This window comes from Gambusia affinis, linkage group LG14 (assembly GCF_019740435.1).
Source record: "Gambusia affinis linkage group LG14, SWU_Gaff_1.0, whole genome shotgun sequence".
NCBI classification, from domain to species: domain Eukaryota; kingdom Metazoa; phylum Chordata; class Actinopteri; order Cyprinodontiformes; family Poeciliidae; genus Gambusia; species Gambusia affinis.
This window is the reverse complement of record NC_057881.1, coordinates 16,666,147-16,691,646: the sequence shown is the minus strand read 5'-3', so window position 1 is coordinate 16,691,646 and position 25,500 is coordinate 16,666,147. Positions and strand designations below refer to the sequence as shown.

General features: G+C 38.7%; 1 protein-coding gene and 1 long non-coding RNA gene across 3 annotated transcripts in view; one reads left to right on the top strand and one right to left on the bottom strand.

The window, feature by feature from the left end:
- The window catches only part of adgrb2 (adhesion G protein-coupled receptor B2), a 227,120-nt gene that overhangs the window by 55,782 nt on the left and 145,838 nt on the right, over nucleotides 1-25,500 (top strand). The gene's annotated exons all lie outside the window — the stretch shown is intronic.
- On the bottom strand, nucleotides 9,762-24,822 carry LOC122843729. Its single transcript, XR_006372761.1, has 3 exons — nucleotides 24,811-24,822; nucleotides 11,499-11,502; nucleotides 9,762-9,985 (listed from the first exon to the last, which is right to left on the bottom strand). It is a non-coding gene; the product is annotated as an uncharacterized LOC122843729 (long non-coding RNA).

Sequence of the window (25,500 nt, the reverse complement as noted above, 5' to 3'; positions counted from 1 at the left end):
TGTAATTAAGATATCGAATAAGCATGAGTCTTTGGAAATCTGCATTGACAAAGGGAAAAAGACGCACAAAGAAACATGCATGTGGATAGAAAATCCCCTCCGAGCAGTTTGACTTGCTTCAATGATGCGCATTAGGAATAAAAGTAAAATACAACACTGCTTCCCCACTGACAAGCACGCCCTGTGGAGATTTCTGGGTAAACACAATAAATTCTAACTCCAATTCTTTGCTGTTAACTTTAAGGCTTAACAACAGCAATAAATTCATTATTGTTTCTCATAAAACATGTTAATATAACACACTGTTTTTCCCCATCTCTTTGTCACGATCCAAGAGTCTCTACCTATTCTAAGCTTTGGAGGACTGCCATTGTACACTGAAAAAAAAAATACACCATTTTGTGAACAATACTTTGTGCGATTGTTGTTTTGCATGAACAAGCATTGTGTTGTACACTGTATTTTTTATTGGGATTATATTTGATAGACGAACATAAATTAGTGATGTCGATGACAAACACTGTTTGGAAGAAAATTAATAGTACATGTTTTACATGACAGCGATGGCATAATTGTTTGGGGAGTGCTACACTTGGGGACATGCAGGCTGCTGAGAGCGATGAAGTTGAGATGAAAACACATTGGAAACTGCAAAGACCTCAGACATGCTTTGTGTTGGTGTATCACATGAACTCCAATTAAAGAAAATTGCTTATCAAGTGTTATCAGGATGTGAAAAGGAAAATAAAATTATAGCTATTGTACCAAAGAATGTCTTGAATAAATGTAGTGTACTTTAAATTCAACCATGCAAAGTTTAGTCCTGTGACCCATGTGCTGACTAACCAGCCAGCTGAGCCCTCAGTAGTCCTGTTTGTTTTTTTTTACATCCTTTTGCTACTGCATAAGCATGTATATCATAGCTGCATTCCAATTGGATCTTACAGAACCATAATTACTTTTCAGCAAAGTACAGAGCTTTAACATGTGGAAGGTTTCAGATCAGGAATAGAATGGTACTAAAGTATCATAGTGGTTGACAACTGCTGGTTATGTTGTGACCCTGTGATCGTGCTGTGGGTGCACCTTCCACCCATTTTCAGAAGCGAGGCGATGGTATTTGTCACTAACAGAGACACACTGAGTCATACAGAAGGTTACTGATAGCAAGCAGCAAGGAGCATAACGGATTGTCTCCCATTATGCAAATGTTTTTCTTTTTTGCTTTTCCGGGGGGATTTTTGCATCACAGAATGAAGGTGAGCTATATTTTTATGTTGTTGCCTCAGTTCATTTAAGTTCAAGTGAAACACAGGGCTATGCATTTATGTGGTTCTGCTGATGGTTGATGAAGCCTTGCTTTGCGCCCTGTCCATCACCCACACCTCCTCCTAACCCGTACGATGTCCTTCATGATATGTGGCATGGGGACACTCTTTCCCCTGGAATGTCTTCTCATGGGACCTCATTTGTGTTCATCTGGCTTGACGTGAGGAGAATCTGTTTGCCAGGAACAGCCTTCAATGATAGACAAGGCTATTTATTCTAATACACTAAGGGAGGCTTTCCAGAAGCACACTCACACACATACACATGCACCCACACTGTAATGCTTACATTGTCCTCCACAAGTATTAATCCCCACCCAATTTCTTTTCTTTAATTACCTATCTTTATTTATTCTTCAGTTATCTAGCTGTCTAGTCTTTTCACTTCACACAGTGGTATGTTTGTTCAAACTATTGCTGCCACAAGTGTTTACACAAGTCTAAAGTAGTCAGCTGGCTTTAATTGACTTGATAAATCCTGCAGTGTGTGATCCATCAAGTCTCTATTAACTGTATTAACTGTACTGCTTTCATGTGGTACAGTGAGGTCCTCAGTCAAGAGGGGGTACCTGCTCTAACGTCTCCAATTTGGTAACTGCAGATTGATCCCCCAGCAGGGGGAGAGAAAGAGTCTTCTCTACTTTGATGTATAGAAAACACCTCGAGGGGGATCTCTTTGCCCTCCCAGTAACATGAAAGCCAACTGGACTGCACAGAGTAAATATTCTAAAAAGACTAAAACTTTCTTCTACATTTACACAGTCCCATATTTGGTGCTCCCTTGTAAAGTCTACACAGTCAAGACATCGCAGAAAAGAGATGTGTCCTTCAAATCCATTTTTTATTGTTCTTTTGGCCCCTTTCTCACTAATCCCATCTTGTGGTCGGCATCAGAAACGCCCTCAATTTTGGCCAAAGATAAACCTGTGTTTTCGTGGACAGCCTGCTGGGTCCTCTGGTTCAGTGCAGTTAAATTGTTTTAGACCCCTCACTTGACTAGAAAAATGCACACAGTCACAAGAGCATGCTACAAGAATTCTCCTGCACAAGTGGGTGTGTAGTAGAAGGAGGGAACGGTGTTTACTGCAATGTCTGGCAGCACAGTGGACAAAGAATACAAGAGCCTGACAGGAAAGGGGATGTGTTTGCTGATGTGTGCGTGTGAAAGAGAGGAGGACAAGTGATCCGGTGTGCTAGCATCTGTTCCCGGTATCTTACATTAACCCCCCCATCTTGTCTCTAAACATCACTGGCAAAAGGCTGCGTCACACTGGGCTATGAGTGACAGTCACTCCTGCCCTTGCTAAGTCAAAGTTAAAACAAGTCCAACTACCACATCCTCCTCGCTCTCCCTGCCTCTTGCTCTCATTTGTCAGTGCACATTAGCATCACCAGCCAGTGTGTGGCAATTAAGTATACCCCTGGGCAAGGAGGCCCTATTTAGAAATCATTACAAGACAAGGAAAGCTTGCCCCATGAGTTTAGAAAAAACACACAGGAAGTGCACCTTCGCATATGCTTGTGTATGCGTGTTTGCCAAGTGCGTGTTGGTGGCTGTCAGTGCGTTTCCCACTCCAACCATCCGTCATTCCACTCCACTCCTCCGTGGCTCTTTGCTAGCGAGATAAGTCTCAGACGATCTCCAGCTGTGCTCAGAAACCTCCCCTCCCCAGTTCCTTCCCTCCGTGCTGCCTTTGAGATTGTATCGTCTGCATGGGAGAGTAATGAAGCAGAGGGGAGACACCATGGACAACAACTTATTCGGTATTTGTAAATGTGTTTTTGTGGACATATATAGGACTGTTTGAAAAAAAAAAAAAAGGACTTTGTAGCTATTCAAGAAGTCATGAGGGAGAGCTTTAGATCTCCCTTCTTGTGCCCTTGACTTGGTGTTTAGAGTATATAGGTGTGTGTCCTATCTTATGTTTAGGATTAGTGGGATTACTGACCTCCCAAGGTAGATATTCTTATTCTAAGATCAGTTTCCTACTGTTTGCAATATCTGCTTCTATTGATGCCATCAACTCTTTGTGAGCTATATTGGAATATTACAAACAGAGGTTATGCACAACAAAAATAAAACCATTTTATTTTTGACTTTGGTGAATTCATTTAGTACTCAAAAAATCATTATTACATTATAAAATTTTGGACTATTGTTTTTTTGTTTTTTTTTGTAATTAAAGACTAAAATAAAACCTTAGATGAATAAAGTAAAGGTGGCCAACATAAGGTCCCAATGGTTTTGCGTCTTGCATGTTACATACATGTTCCTGTTCTAACAGCCAATTGAAATGGCTAAATGGACCCAGATAGGATGTTGGCAAGTTCCGCAGATGTCTCATAATAAACTATTCATTGTATTCAGGCATAATGAAGGAGACACAGTTTAAAAATAAGAAGAATGGAAGCAGAAACAGTCCACTGGGACTGGGTTGGATATCCCTTTGTTTTAGCCTCAAAAACTATTACATTCATCCTGACATCATTCCTTTCACTCCAATCTTTGTTGTTTGACAACTTTCCACTTCATTGTCAATACTGAGCTTGTTTAGTACTCATTATTCAACTGGCTGAGTGAAGAGAAAGTGTGGCTGGACACTAGGAATTTCTGAAGAGGTGAAGGTGTCTGGAGCATTATCAACGGTTTCTAAGGTGAAACGAGTGAATGGACACACTGACCATTTCCAGATCCAATTTTTTATTTGCACTTAGCTATTGCATTTGTGGCTAGAATAGTGTAACCCAGTTAGGCTGACACAGACAGCACAGTAGCAGCAAACGGATAAAGTTTTCCCAGCCTCTTTCTTCAGGTAGGACAGGGGTGACAAATGGAGAAAAAAGAAATGCCGAGCACTCTCAAAACATTTTATTTCTTCCGAACATAGATGTTGTCTTGTTTTTATTTATTTTTTTTCCTTGAAAGCTGCTTTAATTTACACAGGGGAACTCCTACACATATTTGAAATAAAAGATAACCCTCTGAAATCAATTTTTTTGCTTAATAGTACAAGAAAGCATTATAATTGACAATTTGATTTATTATTACATATGTTGATATTGAAGCATATGAAAAATTGATCAGGGATGGTTTTTCATATCGCCTAGCCCTATATGTACAATAACATTTGTGAATGTCACAAGAATATGACTTGCAATAAATTGGCAGTATCTCTGCTTTGATTTCACAACTGGTCTCCAAATGAGTAGTCTACCACCTAATGAAAAACCTTTATCAGATTGACCCTGTGTGTTCTCAAAGAGGATAACATACACCTGCAATTCTGCGCTCAGCTGTTCATTTAAATGTTTCATTAAAATCTAAAACAGTGGTATATTTTTTTATGAAAATAAAATGCATGAAATTAAGTGTCTAAAAGTAAAAATTGCTTTCTAGCAAGCAAACAATGCATAATTGCTGAATTAGGGTGAAAATAACAAATTAATGAATAAGGTTGCAGTAAAAACAAACATTTTGGTACCAGATGTGTGGAAATGTGACTCGGTGCTGAAACTGAATGTGCTCATAGAAATGTGCATAATTATATCTGATTGTTAAGCATTTTCTGTAAACCTGATGAAATTTTATGGAAAATAATAAGCCATGTCCAATTGTGAGCTATAAATATAGACAATCCCTATTTTTTTCCAGTCTGATTTATTGGTTGTACTATAACAAAAAAAACCCCCAAAAAACTAGAAAGTAAAAATTAGAAAAGAGCAACTTTAAATTTCAAATGAATGCATTAATTATGAAAAATGTTTTTCTTCTAATTCTTTTGTTTTTTGGTAAAAGGATAAACAGTGGAAAAAAATGCTCACACACAAGAAGCAAGGGAAAAAAACATATGCCTGGTGAAGACAGGAAGGATATGATTGGATTTATGAAGCTTATGTAGTTTATGAGGAGCAGTCCCATAAACCCCTATCTAGCAAATTGAGCCAAATATAATCGGTTCACAAAAAATCTAGAGGAAAAAAACTGAATAGTTATTTTCCATAAGCTGTCAAGGTCCTTGAAGACAATCCAAGGTGCTATTCTTTTACATGATCGTGCAGAGCAGCAGCCAGTCACATTTACATAAGCATGACTAAAACAAAATAAATAAATTTGGACAGAAAATCTCATACTCTGGATGAAATTGTAGGTTTTTGTGTTAATTAGTCTGTTTTTTTTCCTAACTTCACTCTTTCCTTTGGACTTTTTAAAAATCATGTTTAAAGTCAAAAGGACAATATTTTAGAAGTATCACTTGGTGTGCATTGGCAAATGAAAATATCACATGCAGTTTTACTTGATAATAAAACATCATAGCTCAATTAAGTTCTATTCAGACTTAGAATGGGCTTTAAGTGAAAGGTGCAAGAACTGAATGAAAACCTGGATATTTGAGTGAATTGGATTTCTTGGGTCTTTTTTGGGGTGGGCGGGGGAATCTTGGGGAAAAAAATAATGCAGCCCATTTTTAAAGACTCTGGAACGGCAGCAAACATTATTCAAAGCTAGAGTGAAAAACATTCAGTTGACACTTTAATTTGCTTACATTAGATGAATTCTTTTACATAGTAAAATAAGTGTGATAGTTAACAGGAAGCTAAAGACAAAAGAAAAAGAGAAAAGGAATAAAAACTCCAGTCACAGGTTGGCATTAATTCTAAACTCTTCAATAGATAGGTTGTGTTGAATTATAAGTTTCTCAGACTCTGTTTTGCCTTTGTAATAAATATGTAAATGCCTAATTGTCTGAGAAACTTTGAATAATGATCCCATTAGCCTTTTCAAATAAATAATTGTTGGTGGACCATTAGTGTTTTATTGCCTTTTTTTATTATTTGGCTAGGTGGAGGAGGGGTTGGATACAGTAATCTGCATAAAAATTGCATCTAATGTGGTGTTGGCAGAAGTTAACTTCATCACCTACAATTTTGTCTAATGTTTTATTAAGCCACCTTAATGGTTACATGCAAATGAGGAGAGGTTTTATTCAAGAGCATTATAAATCATCAAGAGGGAAGGAAAGTTAAGGCAGCCACAAACAATTCAAATATATTGCTCACGGTCCTTCACGGCCCTGGCTTGGATAAAAAGTTTATGATGCATGAACCCATTAATATATAAATAACTGGTGAAATAAGTGGATAGAAGAAAAAAAAAGCACCTTGCTTTTTTGTTCAGCAGGGGACATAAAGCGAGGTATGCTTTCTCGCTCTTGCAGGAAATAAATGGGCTTGGGATTTATCGACACACTAGCTGTAATAAGCCTACTGTCACAGTCCAGCAGTTCTCTATGGCGGATTTAATACTCAGAGAAGAACAAACACTCATAGTCTCTGCCTTGGTCTCATTTTTGCCTCTTTCTCGTGCTGCACGAACATTCACGTTGCCACTGCCAGCTTTCACTCTAAAGTGGTCAAGTGTGTAGTAGATGGCCATTTTGAAGAGAACATGTTCTGTAAAGATTTCCCGCTTAAGAAATCCTTATTTTATACGGCCTCCCCCTCGACAATCCAGAAGTATAATTTCTGTTTACACTAACACACTTGGCACAAAGCCACACTTCTTCCTCTGTCTGTCACTGGTGCATAGCTGCGTTGAAATTGTGTTTTGTTTATATGACAGTAAAATATTAACAGACAAAAAAAAACAAAAAAAAAAACGTGAAGGCTGTCCATATAATCCTCCATAAACTGATATCTAAATCCATCACACGCATGTGAGCCCACACGAGCCCACGTCCGCTCAATGAGGGCTGACACCCTCAAGGACATGGGGGTGGGTGGGGGTAGAATGACAGCAGCACCTGCAGGTGCTGGGTGCCAAACATCTTGCTTAGACCCCAGTAGATATGCAAGCACAGAGTACCATATGCACGCCACACACCCATACACACCCACACGGACGGACAGACAGCTTTGCAGCTTCCAGACTGATGCTGCGGCTTGGGAGTTAGCATCGATCGCCACTCGTCAGCATGTCCTCTATAACAAGCTTTGTCCCCGAAAGGACTGCAGCAAACCTGTCAGGGAGAGACACGAAAAGAGATTCGGGAAGGCAGGTGAAACATACAGTTCTGTGAAAATGTGTTGGCCCCCATAGGCCCCTTTTACAAGCTTCTGGGTGTTTTGGTTATGTCACATTTGCATGTATTTAGATCATAAAATAAATTAGAAATAATTAGATGAAAATAAAACGAATTGAGACTTTTATTAGGTGGTTCTATTTGACTTATTTGATGGTGGCAAAAACTGGTTGGATGGACACTCCTGGGAGGATTCACTACTCCAAAGCCTTAGAAATGGTTTTCCAACATATTTATAGGCATATACATGTCTACATTTTAGCCTACTTCATGTTATCAGATGGGTTCCAATTAAACAGAAATTTCAATTCTGTGACATTTGGAAATCAGGCCTGGGAGAGGTTAGTGATTTTGAACTAAGCAAATTTAGTTAGTGACAGTTAACTCATGATTTAGCAAGTGGGTTTATTACATTTTTATTTGTGGTTGGCTTGGTTTTGACAATATTCTCTTATTAAATTGAATCGGCATTTAAAATTATATTTTTATTTAAACTTTAGTTTTCTTTGTCTGGTATTAAAGCTTTCATTTGTAATCTAATACATATGTGTGACATAAGAACATGAACTGAAAAAAAGAAACATCTGTAAGCTTACCTTTTCACAGTCACAGAGTGACTAGTGAAGATTCCAAACTCCAACGACATTGGCTGTTTTGATTTTGTTGTTTTTGTTGGGGGTTTTTTCTGTCCTCCTTTAGGAGCAACTTTTATTATGAAAAAGGGCAGAGCGGCTGCTGCAGAAGCACTGATGATAATGAAGAAGTATGTAGCCACCCTGCTAACGAGAGCACAGATCTGCCCTGAGTCTGACTGCTATGCAAATTCCCCCCTCCACATCAGCAATGATTCAAAGGCATAGCAAACCAATGTTTCTTTTCACAGCACTTTAGGAAAGCCATCATTCACAAAGGACGCGCCAAAGGCACTCGCGCACGCATACACACACAGAGGGCAAGCGCAGACTTCAGCCCGCCCACAACAGCTTTAAGACCCCTTCTCGTGTTGCTATGATAACACGAACTCCAGAAGATGTTTCGAACGCTTGTTCTATCCATGCGTGCGAGTTTCAGTGCACCTGCGCCGTTCTGTGGGTGTGACACTTCACACTACAATGGCCTCAAGATCTGAGTCAACAGTAACAAGGCTCCTGAGACAAAATCCTCTACGCTGATTCACTTGGAAAAGAAGCATGGCAACATAAAAGAGCGTTTCTCCATGGTCTGACCTCCGACCTTGCAGCACACAGGTGTTCCAGCATCATAGTATTTTTTATTATTATTTTTTTTTATTATTAGACAAAAAGTACTTTCTTTGTTGCCAGACTGAGGGAAACTGAGAATCTGTGAGTTCAGGCTCTAATTGATAGATAAATATAGGAGTGTTTCTTTTTTTTTTCTCCTATTCTTTATCAATTCATGTGCCCCTGCTTCATTCGTTTGGCACATTGCCCCTTGTACGTTGAACACAACAGAGCAACCGAATGATGCTAATTTGCTCAAATAGAAGGTTAGACATGCTCCCATTCTGCTGCGAAGGATAACTCATGGGCCAGGAGGCACAGCATTCACACTACAGCTAATTATTGCACCCTCCACAATAATTGGCACTGCTGGTAAGAATGTGTGCAAAAGATTCACAAAAGTGTTCCTTACGGGGATTCTGTGAACAGCAAGCCTCGCGTGCCACAGTTCAAGCCGTTGTAAACATTTTAAAACTCTTACGCTGACCTTCGATATGAGCACATTTGTCAGATAATTTCTTTTTGTGTTACTTGAACGACGTCGTCTCCTGTCCTTCTGCTTTTGATGGATGTGTCCTGTCATTTGTATTCAAAGGAAAATGGGAAGGTCGTGAATAATTCTTATTTTGTAAGTATCCTGTGCACCATTTTCAGCGTAATAAAACCATGAATTGTCATGTATTGGTGGTGCTATAACACTGCCACTGAATGGAGCAAGAAACACAAAATGGTGACTTGTTTCTGAACTTTATGCATGACTTGGCTGCATTGTTATATAGCAGTGACACAAATTTAGATTTCCAAACAAAACAAAAAAAAGGAAGCACAGACATTTGTGTCTTTGTAACGTTTTAACCACGAACACCCACATGCATGGAGCTGCATGTCATAAAACCAAGTCCACAGAGAACAGGTGGAGACAGGCTTTTAAGCCCCTTGTCAGATTAATAGCCACTTTCTCTCTGTGGTCAATAAATGCTTTAGGGAGCTCCCCAAAGGCTGTGGGATACATCCCTGTGAGTGTGCATGTGTGTGGTGTATCTAACAGGTCTCATGGGTCAAACTGTCACCACAAAGATGGTTAAGCAGTTGGTTGGCCAGTGGGAAATCAATATGGATGTGATGAGGTTGCTGTGGTTGTGCATATTGTGCATATGGTTTCTTTCTGTCTTAATCCACAAATGCTCGTCCATTTTTATGATTAGTCGTTTAAAAAAACAAGATACTGTATCAGAAAATAAAAGATTACATTTATTCATAAGATATTTTTAAAAGGTGATAGGTTGGTACCATATGCTGGAATATATGAGTGGCCATGGCGAAACCAGGAACTAGTCTTTTGGGGGGTGTTTTTTTTTTTGAGTTATTTATAGATCTAATAAGTATGGATGCTTTTCTTTCTTTTTTCTTTTACTTCTCCGAAGAGTTTTTGCAACGCTAGTGGCCTATATTTTTGTGACAGTAGGCAGACAGGAAAGAGGGTGAGGAGAGGGGAGAAGACATGCGGCAAAGGTCGTCGGGACCGAGAGTCAAACCGCGACGTCCGCGTTGAGGACTAAGGCCTCCAAACATGGGGCGTGCTGTGGTTGCGCAGGGGGTTAGTGCGCCACCACAGCACTAACCCCCTGCAATGTTGAACATGAACATTTCTATGTGTTGAACACATAGAAATGAAAAATGACAAAAATTTGGCCACTTGAATGCATGCTGCAAACATATTGGTCACAAAACCGCCCCTCAGAGTTTCAGGGGAGTTGTCACCAAACCTGAACAGCTACCAGAGGATGTCACCAAAGGCTGCTCATTAAAAATGACTTTGCTATAACACCAACTGACAAAACTAGGTTTTTGTCTGGCTTATCTAGTTAGAAATACAAACAATTGAATGTCATAAACTTTGTTTAAGTGGGTTTCAAACATATGCAGCATTCAAATCTCTTAAATAGAACATGAAATTTAAAAAAATATAATTTTTAGATAACAGTTTCTGACTGTTTGCCACATGTAATCAGACTCATCAGATACATCACAGCACTATTGTATTGCTATTTTGAGAGAAGACATTTAAACTCGATTGTATCACTGCCAGGTTCTACAATTAACTTCAATCTGTTTTATGACTCATTACTATCTGAACAACAAAATAACTACAAACAAGATCATTTTGTTTTCTTCTAAATACAGCACACAGTTGCGAGAAACTAGTGAACTGTCATTTTATTAGTAACTTAGTCAACTTGAACATTTACAAGCCTCCTCTTTAACTAGTGTCTCTCAACCACTTTGAAAGATTTTTTTTTTATCACAACTGCATCTTTATCCTTCTCCCTCCTCTGTTTTCTGCCTCAGATCTTTCTTTTCTGCCTATCCATCTTTTTTTCTCCTTGTCATGAAATGACAAAACAATTTAAATAATAATATAAAAGTGCATTCTCAAAGGGGCACACACGCTTGAGTGCCCCTTTAGTGTGCGTGTGTGGGTGTGTGTGTGTGTGGGAGAGCGACAGGCGTTGAGGTGAAGGAGCGGTGAGGCTCCTAATCAGTGCTGTGCCTGATCACATCCTTTATACATCTACAAACAGAGGTGAAAATGCCGGCTAGAATCAATTTTCCCTCCATCACTTTAGTGAAGGAATAGGGATGAATAGCGTCCCTATTCATTGCATGTAATGCAAACCTATGTTTTGCGCCACTGATGGAAGGTGATGATTATGTCTGTTCAGCTGTGAGACCTTCCTGGAAGGGTGGCAATCAGCTGAGCCATTCCTGTCAATGCCTTCATTTTGTGTTGCAATAGATGACAGTATGGGTTGATCTTTCTCTGTTATGTCCATTTTCTCCCTGAACACTCTGCTTGGTGTTGTGAAGAACTCTCATGAAGTAACTAAAGGAACTGCTGTGACCATTAACAACTTAGACAGTACTCCCAGACCAATGTGTGTGTTTTTCTGTGCTATTTATTCTTGTCTCTATTTAAACATAGTATACATAATCTGCACTCTTTTGATTGAATGCAGTATTTATTTCCACTTTGGTGTTTTTTATTCAAGTACATTTTTGTTAATGGAGACTGAGAATCCATTTTGTTTTTGTTTTTGGTTCTTTTGTTTATTTTGTTTATCAGTTCCAGTGTTAAGTGTTCTTTTGAAAATAAAGTGTATCTATCTTTGGTAGGAAATTGCATGCATTATGACGTAATTTCCATTAAATCAGTGTAAAAAGGTCTTCAAACAAAATTATCGTTTATCAAAATAATTTTTGAGACAATTAATTGTTCAGCAAAATTTGTTATTGTGACAGGCCTATGTGTTGTCTATGTGTTGCCCTTCAGAATCTACATGCCACAACTGAATCTGAGAAAATGCTAGAACCTCCCATACCCACAGGGCTTGACTTTGCTCCTTAGATGACTAAAAGTAGTCTGCTTGAAAGGGAATTTTAGGGGTCAGTGTGCTGCTTTGGAGATTGACAGCTGAATTCTGGTGAAATATGGGCTGGAGATCACACAACTGGAAAGCACAGAAGCTGCTGTCCCTTTTGCCTTTGCTTTGGATCGCATCGAAGCTCCAGCTCACTTCTTCGCCAGTGAACCCTGGTTTCTTAAACTAGCCCCAGCGGTCCTCATTACCCTCTCCCTGGGCACATTCCCGCGTACAAATGTAGGCGAGCGTAGATATACAGTTAAGGAAAAGAATCGCTACACGGTGTCATCAGTTGGCTGTAATGACGTGTAACAGAGCTGTTTTCCTTTTTCTCGGACAGCAACCCCATCGTTTTTTTTTTGTTTTTTGTTTTTTTTTCAACCTTATTGCTCAAAGGGCTGTTACCCCATTGATGGTCTTAATGATCCTTAGACTACCCAAGGGTAAGGGTCGACCCGCCATCACTCTGCATCCAAATCCCCTTTAAAGCCGATGTTGATCCCACTATATCATGTTCCAATTGATAAAAGTTTAAGTGATAAACTCTCAGCTGCACTTAGTCGAGCATGGTAATTGCACACAATGATTTCAGATGCTGCTTGTGTGTTATTTTTATGCAAACGTCATTACGGCGCATTCAGTGTTTCAAGTGCTTAAGTGCAGCTATTTGAGCTCTCTACACTCTCAGCCTCCAGAGTGTTTAATCACTGCTTTGGGTGAGCTCAGTTAAGCATGCGTTGCCCTCCTCCCCACTGTCCCCGTCAGTTTTTCCTGCCTGTTCTTTTCATTTCCATCTAACTGCCACTTTGTTTGATCAGATACTTTGTGCAATGCACTGTTCAAGTGATGCCAATCATCCCTGAAAATATGTCCTAACACGTTTAGAGGTTCTAGAATGTACAGTGGAAAGGTGACTAGTTTCGCTGGTTGCTTCCTTTTCAATTACACTTGCATGGTCTAGCTGTCACTACTGTTGAAACTTGAAAATGCATACCACTACTTGGGTGAGAAAGTCACTATAATGGTTTCAAAAATGAGACTCCAGAATCAATTTAATTTTTATCTTGCACCTGATCAGTTTTTACGTTAGTGCTAAGCTACAGCTAGCATTTTTTTTTTTAAATCAATCAAGTTTATTTGTATCAAACATTTCTGCAACAAGGCATTTCAAAGCACTTCATAAACATATATAAATGTCATAAAAATACATAGCCTAAATGTCTTCATGAAAATTTAACCAAATTTTTTGGCAAGTTGCTACATTAAAAAAAAAAAATAAATAAAAAGTGGGGTTATTGATGCATTAGACTAATGTGATTTTCAAGTTCCAACAGTCTGCTCCACAGAACTGCTGCATCATCTCCTACATTTGCAATAAATGAACGGCAAGCAAACAAACTTATAATCGAGCCAATTACACCAGTTAGCCTGACCTTCCATGCAGCCGCAGGGCAACCGAAGCAACAATCATCCAACCAGAAACGGGAATTGGGCAGTTTCCTCTTGATTGACTCTAAAATCCACCAAATTTTAAAACTGCTGCTCTTTTCAATCAATAAATCAACCAACATCATTTGGTAATTTACATGAGTCCATTCTTTTAGCCTTTTCTAATATCAGACTTAAAAAAACAGACTGAATAAAACTACAAACTGTTTGTTTTTTGGAGAGGAAACCTATACTTTACAACACAGCTGTGTTATCATTTTCAGTGTACATGGTTTACTAGGATGTACGTCTTTGAGCTTAGCAGAAAACCAACACAGATTAGTGACATGACCTGCTCATTCATAAATGGGGATAATCAAGTGACCTCCTCATTTTCTTCTGGTTTTCAAACTACTGCATTTGCAGGATACTCTCTTCCTGTTTTCTGTTTTGTAGTCCCTTGACATTGGATTTATGTTTCAACTCAACGGACATAATATTAAACCTCTAGTAACTCACAAGCAGATTGAAAGCTTCAAAATCTACGTCCAGATCTGGAATTATTTAATGCAACCACATGAGTCCATTCTTTGAGCCTCTTCTAATATCATAGACTTAAAAAAAAAATCCCACACTGAACAAAACTACAAATTGTTTGTTTTTTGGAGAGGAAATCTATATTTTACAACGCAGCTGTGTTATCATTGTCGGTGTACATGGATGGTATATTTATGAAGCTGCAGAAGTCAGAAAACAAAACAGAAAATAATGATAGACATGGGAAATCTGGAAGCTCAAAGAAGAAACAGCATCTGGGAGTTTTAATCAATATCATATTGAATCTGTTCAGAAACAGAAGGCTTGCTGCTGCTAATTCATTCTGATTTAACATGCAGCAACCTGTAAGGTCCCTGATTCTTGGCTTATCAGAACACCCACACTCAGAGCTACATGTCAATCACCACCAGCAAAACAAACCAAAAAAAAAACAACAACAAAAAAACTGTTGACGTAGGGAAAAGTGGAAGCCACAGAATGTACAGCGATAAGGCAGCCAGCAGCATCTCATTTGCTGAAGGTAGTGGTGTGAATTCTCATGAGGTGATGCAGTATGCCCCAGGTGGATTCAGCGACTTCCATTTGCCCAATTCCCTGCTGTCTTTAAGACATCATTTAAATAAAAAGTAATGATTTAAATAAATAAAAAAAAATAAAAAAACGAGTCGATGGTATGTTCACATACATATAGATGACAGCCAGAAACATATTGTAAGTCTGGTTTTAGCTCAGACTTTGCCCCAGAAGATTTTCTGTCAGGCTGCTCTATAAATACTGGGGAATAACATGCAGTTCTATTGTAAAATGGATGGGTATCTTTCTGGCTCTTATTGTGTTTTCTGGTAATATGATATATCATGTACAATATGAAATGGACGAGTCAAGGGGAGCAATATTTTGCAAGCAACATTATTAGTTGCTGACTACATTGTTTTTATTTATGTACAGTGCTGAAAAAAGTACCTGCCCGTTGACACTTTCTCTTTATTTTCCACACTTACAAATTTTAGTTAACATGTAATCAAGCACACTTTTATTAATTTTCACTAATTATGCCCAAACCAGATCATTGCCAGACCTGTAAAGTTAAGAAAAACCCTGCATGACGCTAAGTAGGCTAAAGTAGCTCTAAATGTTTGGGTTTTAAAGCAAGGCAAATGATCCAAAACACATTGTCAAGAACATTTCTGGAAGGCTAAAGTGAAAACAAAATATGAGTGATGTGGTCAAAGTCCAGGCTCAATTTCAAGCGAGATGCTCCAGATCCATTTTAGGCAGGTCACCCTCCAATTTGGCTCAGTTAAATCATTCTGAAAAAAAAAAAAAAAAAGAGTTCTTGACAAAACAGCTATTCAGCTTAGCAACTGTTTCAAGTAGGAGCAGGTTGGTTTTGATAGTTTTAACAAAATTTCACAAAAGTCCGATATGACTTTAGTCTGTGTATCTTTATTCTGATATTAACATTTTTCACAGTACCATATTGATGTTAGTTTGTCCTTCCTTTTCCTTGCTTTAAAGATGACACACAGATGTTTTTCTCTTGATCACACCAATAAGCTTATGAGACAACTTCCAATTTGTTTCAATTAAAAAGAAAATGCGAAGAGGCTTGTTTTGCAACTCGCTTCATGTGTAGTGATGTTATCCTGTGCTGCATTCAATTCCAGCAGGATAACAGGATAACAAATAAACAAATTTAAAAAAGCCTTAAAAAGTGTACCAAGACTATCGTGGATGCTGTTAAATCAGAACAAGGGGAGCTTTTGCATTTTAAGTTCTATTGTGTCATGAGGGTGACGGCAGATGACTCAAGCTGGAAAAAATGAAATGAAGGGGTTGGTTAAAAGACATAAAAGTAAAATAATCATGAAAGCAGCAGCCTTCAACAACATGTGCCAGGCATCGGAAAGATTGACAGGGAGTTGTTGTGGATAGGGAGGCAGGTTTATGCCTCGAAGGAACAAGCATGTGAGAAATGACAGCCGATTCTTGTTCTACCTTGCTGCTTTGAAGATGGCTGAAGAGTTGACACGCTTTGATTGGTACACAACTTCCAACTATTTACAGAACCTTGCTTAAGTGTTCAACACTTAAACTTTCCCACACATTGTCACTTTACAACCGCAACGTTCAGTGCATTTTATTTGCTTTCTTTTTTTTTTGTCGAACATTAAACATTTCAATATTTAGTTGCGCTCTACAAAGTCTTTTTAAATAAAAATCTTATGTGTAGCATGCTGTTGTATTTTATCCATAAGTCAGTAAGTTATATAACCTCCCTTCATGACATTTATAATGTGACAAAGTGTGAAAATTCACACCCTGTCTTTATGTTCCGCTCATATATTAGTTCTTAGCACAAAAAAAAAAAAAAACTTCACATATTTAAAAGAAAAATGGTTGCATCATTTCTACTAAAAGATCTACTGATAGGGTTAGGGTTAGGGCAGTCCTTAACAAATTCAGTACCAATGTGCAACTTGGCTGCAGGAAATGTATATGAAACCTGCTACAATACAGTAGTAGATAAAAATAGACAGAGTTGTGCACTGTGCATCAGAAAGGAGATGGCTTGTGCTGTGTATTCATATGGAATATGTTCATGCAGCTAGTAAATGGCACTCAAATGGGCTCAGAGTGAGCCTCCCTCTGGGACATGCTAATCAAGTTCTGTCATACCACAAAGAATTGTAGAGATAAGGAAATCAAAAAATTTTTCATCTTGTACTTTGTGAGGATGTTTTTTACATGCTATAGTACCAGTCTTACTCCTAAGGGAGTACTGCTTCTGTGTTGTATCTGTACTAGTACTTTGTGTTTTGATATGTAAATTTATTCATTTTGCTTCTTTGTTGGATTTTATAAAGTAATGGTTAAAGACTGCATTCCTCTTTGTTCTTTTTGAAAGAGGATGGAGGTAACTAATGAAATGAGGACTTTTTGGGACTATAAGTCAAGTTGGGATGTTATGTAAATTCATGAGTAAAAACAGAATACAATATTTTATTTACACTGTTATTCAACACTGACAGGAAATGAAAACCACATAAGAAACACATCTTACTCGATTATTCTACAGCAGTTTAAAAATATCTTGGAGGGCAAGGCAAAACAGTAGGAACAAAAAAAAATGTCTTAGACAAACTCACTGAAACCTCTCTAAAAAGTGTTTCTCATTGGATACTACACTTCCATGAAGCTAGCACCCACACACATCACTGCTTTCTTGTGTGAGTGGGTGTTAGGACACGTTTTTTGATTCCTGTAAACAGAGTCATTTCACCAGAAAAAACATCAATAAAATTCTTGGTATTAGGTTTCGGGTTGCTATCCATCTATATTTCGTCCGTGGCCAAAGTGTAGCTCTAAAGCTCGGAACACTCCTTCCTTTCCCCAAGTTGGATAACTACGCTGCCCTCTCGATTAGCCTCATGTCCTGAATAGTAACGACTATTTATCCAGGAACTCTCTCCGTGTAACACTTTGAAATAAGCCGTCTGTAACACCTTTAGGCAGGAGTAGAAAAGGAAATCATGAACATTGTTAGCCTGTCACGAGACCTGGTGAAGCTCTGCTGGCTTGTGAGCCTCTCCAAAGAGATCTTCTCACTTCCATATTAACTTTCTGTGTGTATGTGTTCGCTTTAGTCTGACCAGTGCATACTACGGCGGACCTAACAGAAGCATTTCACTGTCAGTAAAGGCATGGTAACTTATGTTAACATTATTTTTTTTACTTCCCCAAAAGAGGGACTCAGAATGGACAAAGCAAGTGTATGAAGACTTAGATTTCTTTTTTCTTTTCAGAACCTTGAACTTAATGAGTATTAAGGACATTATGACAAATCCTTATGAACACCTGTAATAGGTCTATGCATCTGGCTCATGAGCACAAACCACTGAGATCTCTCTGTAATTTGGGTGTAAATTTTAATTCCATTACCCTCATTGTCTGATTTTTTTCCACTCCCTGTCCCCTTTATCTCAAATCTCAGAATAGTTTTAATATAATGTCAGCAATTCTCACCAGACTACTACACAGCCAATCGCTGTTGAGTATCAGGGTCACATAATATACGCAGCCTATCTGATAGGTATATGGACCTTACCATAGGGGCTGCGTTTCATTGGCTGATGCCCATTCTATTTTTAGCACAGCTGCCATATGCATGGCCGTCTCACAAACACACGCTTCACATTAGCTAAGTACAGCATAATGGCAGTACTGATACAACTTCTACACTTTAAGCCTGTCTGCTACACAGTCTTACGTTAGCTAAACAGATCAATATGCAATGTGTACTGTAGCTGACATACATTAAAGATTTTATTTTAGCAGAAAAGACTTTGGACTAAACTGTTACTCATGTCAGCCACTCTAGCACCAAGTAGGCTACAGTGTATCAGGCCTACGCACACTCAGACATTTGCCAACAAACCACAGGAATCACCCACTGATTTCAAAAGTAGTCTACAAAACGATGAATGCCCGACTTACCCAGCCTTGCAAGAACAATAGGCATCAGTGATCTTGTCCACAGCTATATTGATGTATAGGGTGTGTGGATCTGCCGTTTTCCTCATCAAGCGAAAGCATTTTGCTGCAACGTGCACAATGTTGGAGGCATCGTGGCTCAAACACCTTGATCTCATGCAAAAAAGATGACATTAACTTGTTAATTCCACTGTCCATTGTAGTAGCTGATATATTGTGAAAATCCGGTAGAAATGATGCACTAATCGAGTCAGAAATGCACTGCAGAGAATCAGTCGAGGTGAAAGACGCCATGTTTACATAGAAACAACACGCCGTGAGGCTTTGTTTGTAAGACTTGCGGCCCTATGGGATTTTCAAGGTCGGTTGTGGGTGGAGCTTGGTAAGGTTCGTTAGCTGGAGCGGGGAAGTATGAAAAGATTAGGAAGCATTGGGAGGAGCAGAGCTGCAGGTCAGTTAAGTGTTTTCAAATTTTTTTCTCCTTAATTCTGTACGGTGCTCACATAAATGTGCTGAACTATAGGAGCCAACTACTGTGAGCCGAGATGAGATGAAAAAACCCGTTTGTGTGAGATATAAAACAGCGGAATTGGTGAGTGTTTCTGTTTGTAACGTAGCAGTTAGCTCATTGATGTCACTGAGTGTTTGTTTGTGTAGCTGCTAGATTATTGACTGCGATGTAAATCCAGATACCCATAGAAGCTTTGAACAATTAATTGGAGAACAATAAAGTGTCTTAAATAATTATTGAGCACTTGTTTAGATGAGGTTCTTTTACATTTCAGGTCAACTAATTTATATGGTGCATATTTATTGGATTTTTTTTTCATGGATGCAATTTATATAAAACTTCATAACCCCCCCGCCTTCCCCCCCAAAAAAAAATAATATATATATATATATATATATATATTGTGTCTTGTTACTGACCTTATACTGCTTAACAGTATGGAAAGCAAAGCTGCCTTCTGCTGCAGTGACGGCTGCACTGTCTGACTTTGTCAGAGAAATCTGTGACTTTAGCCGAAGAGCTTTCGCCCCTGGCTGCTTTCGCGTGCTTTGCTGAATTCACGTGCACTTGCAGGTCGTTGGCACCTTTATTTGCCACAGACACATTAGTGCCTGCCTTACACGTCAAACACTCCGCCTCATAGGGATCACGACCTTGACGAAAGCACGGGAATCTTTTCTTTAATTCCTCCGTAAACGTACACTTTCGTTTAGGCATTTTTGCCGTAGAATTGGCGGACACACATGTGCTATCGCCTGTCACACTTAAGGTTTAACTAGTCTAGCGGCTGGTGTACAAGTCAACTCAGCTATCTTTACTTTTCCCACACAAACTTGCAGACATAATGCAACGTGATTGGATTTGGAGAGAAGGGCGTGACTAATTTGCCATACAAAGAAACCTGGAATGGAGTAGTGGAACGGAGTGGCAATGTAATCACAATGCACTGTAAGCTATGTAATTAGTTTTGAGGCAGTTCACCAAAAACCCGGACGATTTTTTTAATTCCCCCTGGACCTTTTTTTAGATCTGAAAAGTAGGACATGTCCGGGAAAAAGAGGACGTCTGGTCACCCTATTATAACCAAACAATAGGTTATAATAGGGTTATAATATAATTTTTATAATAATATAATTTTTTTTCCCAAATGATAAGGGAAAAAAAAGACTGGAACACACATATGTACACATATGCAACATAATGATAAAACATCATTGTAATAACTCACAGGATATGTTTTCAGTACCCACCCAACTTTTTACCTCCTTATATATTTTTATTTTATTTATTTAATGTGACGACTAACATATGGAGGAGAGTAGATTTTTCTTTGTTGGTTGGAAGGAGCAGGTGTGGACGAAGAGACAAATGAGGTATTATCTAAGGAGAAATATTATCTCTTATATGACTGACTTTTTCTAAGAAAAAGGAAAGAAAATGTTCACAGTCAAAGTCAAATGAGATGGAAACAGAAGGTGGAGCAGGAGTACCAATGTCGCTAATGGTGTGAAAAAGCACTTTAGGAATACCTCGGCTTTTAGTCACAAGGTTGGAGACGTCGGTAGTCCTAAGTTTTTTTAACAGCATTATTAAAGGGAGCCAAAAGATCATCCGGATGATGTAGGTGGACCTACATGTTAATTATCCTCCAAGCGTTCATATGTTCAGCAAGAACTGTTTAAGGAGCGGGTAGTGCCATTAATTTAAGGTGGGGGTTTAAAAACAACCAATGAACTCTGTTTTAACGGACCAGTTCTGATATCAATAGACACATTTACATCACTGAAAGTAGATGACAAATTAAAAGCAACACAGAATTTTTCCACAAATAATCATTTGTTTAATAAAGTGGAACATTAATTCATTCTACTTCTCTATATTTTATATTATTTTATTTGTTTGTTTACTGTGTCTCTATATTGTTGAGGCCTCTCAATCACCTTGTTGCTGAAATGTTCAGTACAAATGCATTTGACTGGCAGAAGAAGAGTTTCAAGAGGTTCAGTCACAGCCAAGGAGCCACAAATAACTCAATAATAATCAGAAAAAAAAATGTCCTCAGGACTGGCCAATTCATTTTCAAGCCAAAAGTAAAAATAAGGTTCATAGTGGGCTATTTGTTGTGATCGGGGCCAGACACATGCAAAAATATCAGCGCCGTCATTAATCTGAATATTAAAATCACGAGCACCATTTAGCCTGGACATTTCCAGAGTAGAGTCCTTTAAAAATGCATTCCTCAGACCAGGTCAGCTGTACACTACATCACCGTTAAATTAATCTTTTCCTGTCAGGTTCATCATTTTAGCTTGGCGGGTTGTTAAAAGAAATAATGAAAAAATAAAACTGCAAAGTGTGGAAATGATTCATCATCCTGTTTTTTAGTAGATTAAACAACATTCAGCAGGTGTAAAAGGGAAGGGAAAAAAAATCTAACCAGACCTGACTGTGTGTGTGTTTCATCTTTGGGAGCTTTGGTGCTGTGGAGTGCACAGCAGTGTGCAAATGTTGGCCATCTATCTTCTCTCCTGTCCTGACCCCTCCAGCTGATGAAAGCCAGCTAAAAAAGTAGACGTTAGTCATGTAGAAGTGTTGTGTACCTGGAGGGGAGGTTGAGGGCAGGAGTCACCATCTCAGCCTCATTTTTTTGTGCCCTGTTTTCACAAAGATAAGAATCAAAGTCTGGCTGCTACAGACAGTTTTTGTGGATGTTTGTGATGATTCATAAAAAATAAATAAATAAAAAATCCCTGGTAATCTGTGCTGTGAACTTCTTTGGCTTTAATTTTCAAGGTGCGTATTAGTGCAGTTGCTGATTATTATCTGATCAGACATTAATATAATAGTCCATAGTGTTGTCTGATAGTGTGGTGATCTCCCACAACCTGTCAGGGCGTGCTGTCTAATATACTGCAGTCTGTCCTTTCATTCATCTAAGTTTTGACTTCTGGTAATTATGAATCAGATTTGTTTGTAAAATAACTTTCTCCGGTGTTCAATTTGACTGGGGTCTGTGGAGTTTTAGGCCAAATCAAAAGCTTAAATCATTCCTTAGCAACTTCCTGCTAAGTGGCAGATCTCATTATCCTCCTGCATAAAATTTCTACATCAGAGCACCACTAAAAGTACCAGCAAAATGTTACATTTTCTTTATGCTGTGTCTGTTGTACATTTTCCATAAAAATCAACATCCCACAAAAGGAAATGTGAATAAGACGCTGGTTATTTAAAAATCACGTTTTCACGCAGTAGATGTTCATCAAAAGTTTTTATTTCTTTCAAAAAGCTACGTAGCATTTGCAGCTCTAAACAAGTTTTATTAAGTTGGACTGAGGACCAGATGGCTCTTTGGATTGTTACATTTGCAGGCCTCTGCTTTAGAGTGAAAATAAGAAAAAAGCTAAGAATGAGATTGGGTGCAGCAAACGCTCAAGGCGAGTTTGGTGTGAAACAAGTGATGACCCATGTGTCCATCTTTAGCTTCACTGTTCAGTAGCATGACGATCACTGGTGCTGGGGAATATATTTATTCTCAAAAGGCCCTGGGACCACTATGAAACTTTTGAAATACTATGTTTTCTGGAGGTCTTCCAGAAAACTAAAAATGACTAATTATTGGTTATTTTAATAGAATATTGATCCTAAACAACTAGCTTTTACTATATTGATAATAAAAAAGGGCGTGCACGGGGGTGGGATAATATAAATATAGTATTATAGTTTAGAAAAAGGAATATAGATGGGATTTACTTCCAGCATATCAAAAGGAGCAATGGTTTTGCTCTTGCCATAGGAGGATTTGTGACTAAAATAATAAAGAAAAAAAAAATTCCCTTCTCACCCACCGCGGGTGGTGATTCTTCTTCCTCTTAGCTCGGGTCCTCTACCAGAGGCCTGGGAGCTTGAGGGTTCTACGCAGTGTCTTGGCTGTGCCTAGGACTGCACATTTCTGGACTGAGATGTCTGATGTTGTTCCTGGGATCTGTTGTAGCCACTGTTCCAGTTTGGGGGTGACTGCCCCGAGGGTCCCGATGACCACAGGCACCACTGTGGTCTTCACCTTCCAGACCCTCTCCAGTTCCTCCCTTAGGCCCTGGTATTTCTCTAGTTTCTCATGCTCCTTTTTCCTGATGTTGCAGTCACTTGGTATTGCCACATCCACCACAACGGCTTTCCTCTGTTGTTTATCCACCACGACTATGTCTGGTTGGTTCGCCCTCACCAAAGATATATATATATATATATATATATATATATATATATATATATATATATATATATATATATATATATATATATATATATATATATATATATATATATATATATATATATATATATATATAAATATATATATATATATATATATATATAGGTGCAACTGGGCTCAGAAAATCACATAGGATGAGAGGGGAAAAATGGAATAAAATGAAAAGATATGCGAGTTATGGCAACGCCACAGCAGCTGTCCTTCAACATGGCCGGAAACGACCGTCGGCTGACTTCTCCTCCCTCAGTCACTGGTCTGGTGAACGAGTGCGGACACTGATTTATAATCTACTTACCTCATCCCCTCCCTCCCCTGAATACCTCTGCCGCCCCCACCTCATCCCCCCTCCCCAACTCAGTTCATTTATGTCCTCAGCGTGACAGTGTTGCTATGGCAACAGCATGCCAGTGCAGCAGGCAACTGTGAGCAAGTAATCAATGTTTTCTTGCCGCTGCGTCACATGCATACATTTCAGCCGCTGCCCGATAAGGAGCGCGTTAAGAAGCCAAGTGTGTGTCTTATTATGTTAGACAAATGTGTGACAGACGGAAGAAAAGCTGCAAAAACCTCGGAGGCACAGACAGACAGACGGAAGGATGACATTTACCAAGGATGGAATGCTTTCATTGGCTGTCAGTTGAGTTTGGTATTTAGCTCATCACTCGTTAATGTTACAAGCCGATGTATTTCAGCTGATTCTAATTTCGGACACGCTATCGCAACAATTCAGCCTATACACCTTGACGGCAATCTGATTATTACTTTTGGTGACTTTAATTCCAATCTAGAAAACTGTTGTACTTATGTTCATTGATTTACAGGACAGATTATGAAATTGTACTGCTAAAATCTTAAAAAAAAAAACAAAAAAAACATTGTAAACAATGCTTGTCATCAGCGCATTAACAATATCACTGTTCTTGTCTTGGCACTCAAAACCGAAAAAATAGCTCTGTTTTACCTCATCACACCTACATAAAGCCTCTACAATTCATTGTTTTCATGCCTGTTGCACTTTACCCACTACACTGTTTACTGTCGCTACATAATTCATTTTGGCACAGAAACTATTTCACTGTAGAAGATGAGGTTTGGCTTGAAGGCTTATCTGAATTAATCTGACATCCTTCATGGACCAGTGTTCTGTGTTTGTTGAAAATCTATGCAGTCTAAATCTATAGACTGTTCAAATGCAGGATCCATCTTTCCTTGTAGCTTAAAGTAATATCTCTGAACCTTGGTTTATGAAGATCTTTTTTTTTTCCAAATTATTAATAAAGTAAGGTTCAGTCTAGTATTGTGAATGATATGGAAATGTCTCAATAAGGATTTTTTTCATTTTTTTTGTCACTGATATGCTACCCTGGCCATGCCATTTTCCACTCCAATAGTTCATAAATATCAATGTACACTGAGCAGCTTTTTAAAATCCATTTATCCTCCTGCAGTCTTAAGTGATGGGGTCATTTAGACCCCACAAGTTTTTTAGGACCACTCTGCCAGGGTCTCTCTTGTAAGAAACTTTACTTGACTCTAAATAATTTGCCTCCAATATATCCCAGTACAATACAGTACCACCCAGAGGTCTGGACTCGTCATGTGACTTGGAATTGAATCATAAATTTACTTAGTTCAGACTTGGCTTGTTAAAGTACCAATTAGTTAAGGAGTTCAAATTGTCAAAACAGCATCAGCACAGGTTTTCTAACATTTTTAAAGATCCTCTCCTCTTGCTGGTTGTTCTGGCAAACAAATGCCTTTCAAAAATGTCCAGATGAGTTGTTAAAAGTGTAGGACTTCCCTTTTGACTTTTTGAAAATCCTGTAATTCTCTCGGTTACGTCTTGCACGCCAACATTGAGCCCACAAGCAGCAAAATGAGTGAGAAACAGATCAGATGTCTTTGGAGAGTTTCTTTGCTAAGAGACAGGAGAATGGATTCATCCCGGTAGGTGATTCCCACATTCCAAGCCCACTCTGCTTAATATGGGGCGACCAGGTAGAGACCAAACACCCTGTGCATACGCAACACTTCGGGTGTCATTGTCTCTCATCACTCCCAAGTGGGACCGTCTCGTTGAAAAGAAACAAGCTCAGGGCTCCAATTAGTCATTATCGTGAGTTAAAATTATCACAAAAGTAAAATGTTCGTTTTTTTGGCGCATCTGT